The following is a 6,000-nucleotide window of genomic DNA, read 5'->3' on the forward strand; positions in this document are numbered from 1 at the left end:
ATCTAAGGCAAGACTTGAACTCAGGTCGGGCTGGCTCTGAAACCAGCCTTCTATCCTTGTTGCCTCTTGGTGGGTATTTTTATCCACATTTTACAGATAAGGAAACTTTGTAAACTCAGAAAGATTGCTTAAGGTTACAGAAATAATAAATGGTAAAGTCAGGATTCATATACTAGTCTTCTGATTCAATATCTAATTGGTTTTTTTTTTTTTTACTAAACTACACAGCATCTACTTTAGAAAGAAAAAAGATTGGGTTTCTTTCTAAATACCACTAATCTGAAGCTTTCTCAAAACCAAACTCATTAGTTTTTATCAATACTGAGATATACTCAGTTATCTGAAAATGAAGATGACCTTGCCTTTATAATTTTTCCAGAGTGTATTTCGGGAATCACAAGATAGAAGCTTTTGTGACTAGGAAACTCTAAGGGAAAGGGAGTGACTTGAATTTCAACTGGTTCAACGGGTTCTCTGTGACCAGAAAACAAGGATTAATTAATTCTTTACCACAAATCTGCCTTGTATTTTGATATCAGATTTAATTTTTTTATTAATTTTTACCAAATATCACTCTCTTAATCATCACCCTAGGGTATGAGTTCCAAGTCTTCTCACAAGTACATAACCATACTCTAGGCCACAATTTTAGTTGAGCCCAGGGCTAAAGACAATAGAGACAACAGCCAATCAGCTGAATAGGTTCAAAGGACCCAGAGAATGATGCCTAACAGAAATAACATCCTATAAAGAACAAAATGTGTACATTATGGTGAGAAAGGGGCAGAGGCAGTATCAAAAGTGTAAGTTCCAACTGGTAGATAAGAGCGCTGGGCCTGGAGTCAGAAAGTCCTGAGTTCAAATTTTATCTCAGACACTTACTAGCTATGTGAGCCTGGGGAAGTTACTTAATCTCTGTTTGCCTGAGTTTCCTCAACTGTATGGAAATAATGAAAGCACCTCCTTCTCAGGCTTTTTTGTGATGACCAAAGAAGATAATATTTTTAAAAGTATTTGGCACAATGCCTGACCCATATTAGGCACTATATACATAAATGTATATTCCCTCCCCCATCCCATTCCCTCCTTGGCCCACATGTTCTTTGCCTGCATGCCTATCTACTTGTCAACTCTATAGATATCCAGTATGCTCTCTGACACTGGGTATTTATGGAAGAAAGTACCCCAGATGTGGATGGAGGGGGAAATGTTATATTGTTCCTTTTCTTACTATATTATTTACTTACTAGTTAAGTAAATATTTTTGCATTGAGTTAATTATATCTCTTGGTTGATTATCAAAAAGTAAACACATCAGTGGGGGTTTATGAGCTTTATGAGTTTTATCAATGTGAAACCAGAGCCCCTTAGAATCTGGAAAAGTCATCCTCCAGACCCAGAGATCAGTACAGGTTGGGGAGAGTAGCTCAGAGGGAGCTACACAAGGGATATATTGGTAAATGTTTAATAACCAGCTCTCAGGAGAAGCGAAGGAGAAAGACATGCCACACACTTTTAAATTTAAATTTTATTATTGATTGAATTATTATATTACTATTATTATTTATTAAATCATTGTTACTATTATTATTTACCATTTATTACTTATTGAATTTAAGTTTAAATTTAATTGCATTATTAATATTTTCCCATCACTTCTAAAGTCTAGGCAATTGTCAAAACAGTATGTCAAACCCTTATTTACAATGTTTGCCATTTCCTAAGGCATAAATGGTCACAGTGAATATTGAACTATCAACTCTCTTGAGCCAGTAGACCCCTGAAGCTCCATGTAAAATGAAAGTTTCACTAAATGACCTCTGAGGTCCTTTTCAGCTTTAAATCCTATGATCCTGTGATTTCTTCATGGTCACTATGCAAGTTAGCAGAAGGACTGAGCCTAGTACTCAGGTTATCTTATTCCTAGGACTGGGTTTTCCCAATAAATTTCTCTTTTGTCACTTTCATGTTCTGTGTCCCTTCTTTTTTGTTGTTCAGTCATTTCTGTTCACATCTGATTCTTCATGACCCCATTTGGGGTTTTCCTGACAGAGATACTGGAATGGTGTTTTGGTTGCTCATTTTACAGATGAGGAAACTGAGGCAAATGGGTAAGTGACTTGTCCAGTTCGCACAGCTAGTAAGTTTCTGAGGTCAGATTTGAAATCAGGAAGATCAGTCTTCCTAACTCCAGTCCTGGCACTCTATCTACTGCACCACCTACTGGACCTTTGTCCCTTTTTTGGGGGGATTCTTTTCCCACATCCCTAGTTTGTCCCCATAACAGAACTCTATGACATATAAAAGTATATTAGCTAAGGGGAAACATTTATTCCTACAAAATGAATCCATATGCTGATAAAATGTTTTTTAGGGGGTGGAGGGGCAACTCCATTCTTGTGCAGGACCTTTTCATTGCTGTTTTGTTTTTATCCTTAAAAGTATAGACCCCAAACTGTCTTATGAGGCTACACACAATAATGGCCTTGAGGGTCTGATTAACTGTTATTCAGAACAAATCTTTTTCAGCAGATGGAAATGAGGTGCACTTTACTGTAGTCTATTACCAGAGGGTACTCAATGGTATTTTTATTCACCACATTTGACCTTAAAAATGTTTTGTAGCTGTCAAGGTTGTAATTTTTCACACAGTCCAGCTGCAAAAATGACTAATTAAGTGGTGTTTAATGACATTCGTTCCTTAAAGGAGGCCTGATTAAATGTAGCATATAATTTTTTTATTTACCAAATCAAGCAATTCAGCCAATTTTCAAGTGTGCTTAATAAACTAAGTCTGAGTCATTAGAGGGCCTCGTGGTACAGCTCACAGAGCTGCACTTGGCTGGGGTTTTCCACAGCTTAGTGTGCTCCTTATTCTTTAGGGAAGTCAGGAGCTCACCTTCCCTACCTGCAAAATGAGAAGGATGAGCTCTAGGGCACCTTCTAGCTGTGTTCTATGTTCTATCACAGAATTCTAAAGTCACTCAGCTCTAGCATTCTAGATTCTGAGGCTCTTTCTAACTCTAACACTTCACTAACTTCGAGAGTTGGAAGGATCTCAAAGATTATCTTTTATAACTTTTATCTACACAAAAATCTCCTCTTCATCATGGAAGACAAATGATCATTCAACTATGCTTAAAAGCCTCCAGTGAGGAAGAAACCACTACTTCCTGAGGAAAGCCATTCCACTTGGGGATTGGTGGAAAGTTTTGTTTTACATAAAATCCAATCTGTCTCTTTGAGACTTTTATGTGATATGTTTTTAACATTTCATCAGTCCACAAATAAACATTTACTAAGCAATCAATTAATAAAATATTATTAAGCACCTATCATTAAGCACCTATCACCAGGCCCTGTATTTAGCACCTATTATATATGAGATAGTGTGCTAAGCTCTGCAGATACAAAGTACAAAATGAAACGGCCTTTGCCCTCAAAAATCTCACACTCATTTGGAGGAAATAATTTGTATTCATTTAAGTTAGATGTAACACACATATGTATCATATATATATAGTAAATATGTAATATTGCATAGATCTGTTAGATGGATAGGTGGATAGATAGATAGACAGACGGATAGATAGATAGACAGATAGACGGATGGATGGACAGATGGACGGATGGAGGAAGGGATGGAGGGATGGAAGGAAGGATGGACGGACGGACGGATGGACAGATGGACGAACGGATGGATGGATGGACGGATGGATGGACGGATGGATGGATGGACAGATGGATGGATGGATGGATTAAATACAAAATAATGTTGAGGAAGTAGTTTGGTAGCTTAGAGGGATAAAGAAAGGCCTCATGCAAGAAGTAGCACTTGATCTGAGCTTTGAAGGAAATCAAGTGTTGTCAGAGGCATGGGGGAACATAACTCCAGCATGGGGGACAACAGATGTAAGTAGAGGTAAGAGATGGATTTCTATGTATGAGGAACAGCAAGTAAGTCAATTCTGTTAGAATACAGAGAAGAGGAAAGGGAGTAATGTGGACCAAACCTGGAAACTTAGGCCTGAGACAAATTAGGAAGGATTTTAAATACCAGAAGAGAGTGTATTTCATGGTAGAGGAAATTGGGAGCCACTGGAAGTTCATGGACATGAATAGATATGTACTTTAGGATCAGGTTGACTAATCAGGAAGTTATTGCAATAAGTCTAGGCAAGAGGAAAGGAGGACCAAAACTACAGTGGTAGCACGTGGGTGGAAAAAAGGCAAGAGATGTCAGAGATAGTGTAATAGTTCAATTGACAAGACAGCAATTGACTAGACATGAGGGGTGAGAGAGAGGGAAGAAATGAGCATGGCTTCATGGTTGTGAACCTCAATTGGAAACTTATTGGAAGGATGGTGGTTCCCTTCTAAGAATCTATGTCCAGTTTCTGCCAGAATATTTTCTGGTTTTCCCAACAGTTTTTTTTTTTCAAATTTTGAGTTCTTGACCCCATAGCTGTAATATCTTAAACACTAAGTTACTGTACTTCATATACTTACTTCAGTATATTATGTACCTAGTCTGTTCTACTGATGAACCTCTTCATTTCCTACTCAGCACTAAATTGTCTTGATGATGTTAGGCAATATGAATAAGTGAGGGAGAGTAAAGAGTCCAAGAATGACTCAGAGGTCCTAACCTAGATGATTGGAAGGATGTTCAAAGATAGATTCTATCTTTTATGCTAAGTGAACACACACACACACACACACACACCATTAATTGTAACTTCCATGGCCCAGGGCCATCATCCCACCTTCACCCCACCAAAGTACTCTGGACTCACACAGAACCAGTCTGATCTAGAAAGTCTTATGCCAAGAGCAAATGCATTGTGTCTCTTTGGCTCTCTCCTACCTTTGCCCCAGTAAAACTCCAGGGAAATCTCTAAGACAAAGCCTATGTATGGTATCTGTCTAGGTGTCCCCATGTGTGAGTAGCATGATTTTACTTCTGCACAGGCACACAATGAAAGTATGCATCAGATATTAAACAACCTTTATTTTTTCCACCAAAGAAAATGCATAAGATGCCAAGAACTCATAGGTCCATATGTGCAAATATAGGAAAAATAAAACACTCAAATAACCCAGTGAAGGCATTAGATATCTCTGAAATTTAAAGACACTTTACAATGAACAAACATTTCTCAATTATCTGTGACCTGCACCATTTAAGCAAATCAGAAGCAATAATACAAAAGTTTGGTAAAGTCCAGATCTCTGGCCCTATGGAATGGCTATAGTATTCTACTGTTGGTGGTCTTCTCCTCCAGGAAATGACTTATTAAGGAAAGCTCTTTTTAGTGTGTCAGACTCTGATTCAAACTTAGGAATTCTCAAATTCATGGATCTCCCACAAGTCAGATATATCCATTCTCAGGATCATTTGTCAATGGCCTCCTCTCAGCAATGGAAATAGAGGGTATGTGAAGGTAGGCAGGATTTGGAGGTCACAGGTGCTAGTCTTAGGATATCCTGGGCAAGCGTAACCTCTACTCACCATAAGATTCTCCTTGTAGTAGCCATTGTCTGCTACTGGGGGAAGGGAGAGAAGGAAGGAAAGATATAAGGGGGATAAGAAGGAGCAAGGCATGGAACAGCAAGAAAACAGTGAAGTCAGAACTCCTGCATCAAAAGCTTCAAAGGAAAATACAAGCTGGTTACAGGCCATAGAGGGCCTTAAGAAGCAGATAAGAGAAGTGGAGGAAAAATTGGGAAGAGAAATGAGAACAATGCAAGAAAATTATGAAATGAGAGTCAACAGCCTGACTGAAGAAAATAATAGCTTAAAAAACAGACTGACTCAAATGGCAAAGGAGGCTCAAAAAGGCAATGGGGAGAAGAATGCCTTAAAAAGTCGAATTTGCCAGATGGAAAAAGAATCTCAAAAGCTCACTGAGGAGAATCATTGCTTCAGAATTAGATTGGAGCAAATGGAAGCTAATGACTTTATGAGAAATCAAGATGCTGTTAAACAGATCCAAACAA

The sequence above is a fragment of the Petaurus breviceps genome, unplaced genomic scaffold (genome assembly GCF_028583685.1).
Source record: "Petaurus breviceps papuanus isolate PSGF00001 unplaced genomic scaffold, PetGlider_PUasm1.0 98, whole genome shotgun sequence".
NCBI lineage: Eukaryota > Metazoa > Chordata > Mammalia > Diprotodontia > Petauridae > Petaurus > Petaurus breviceps.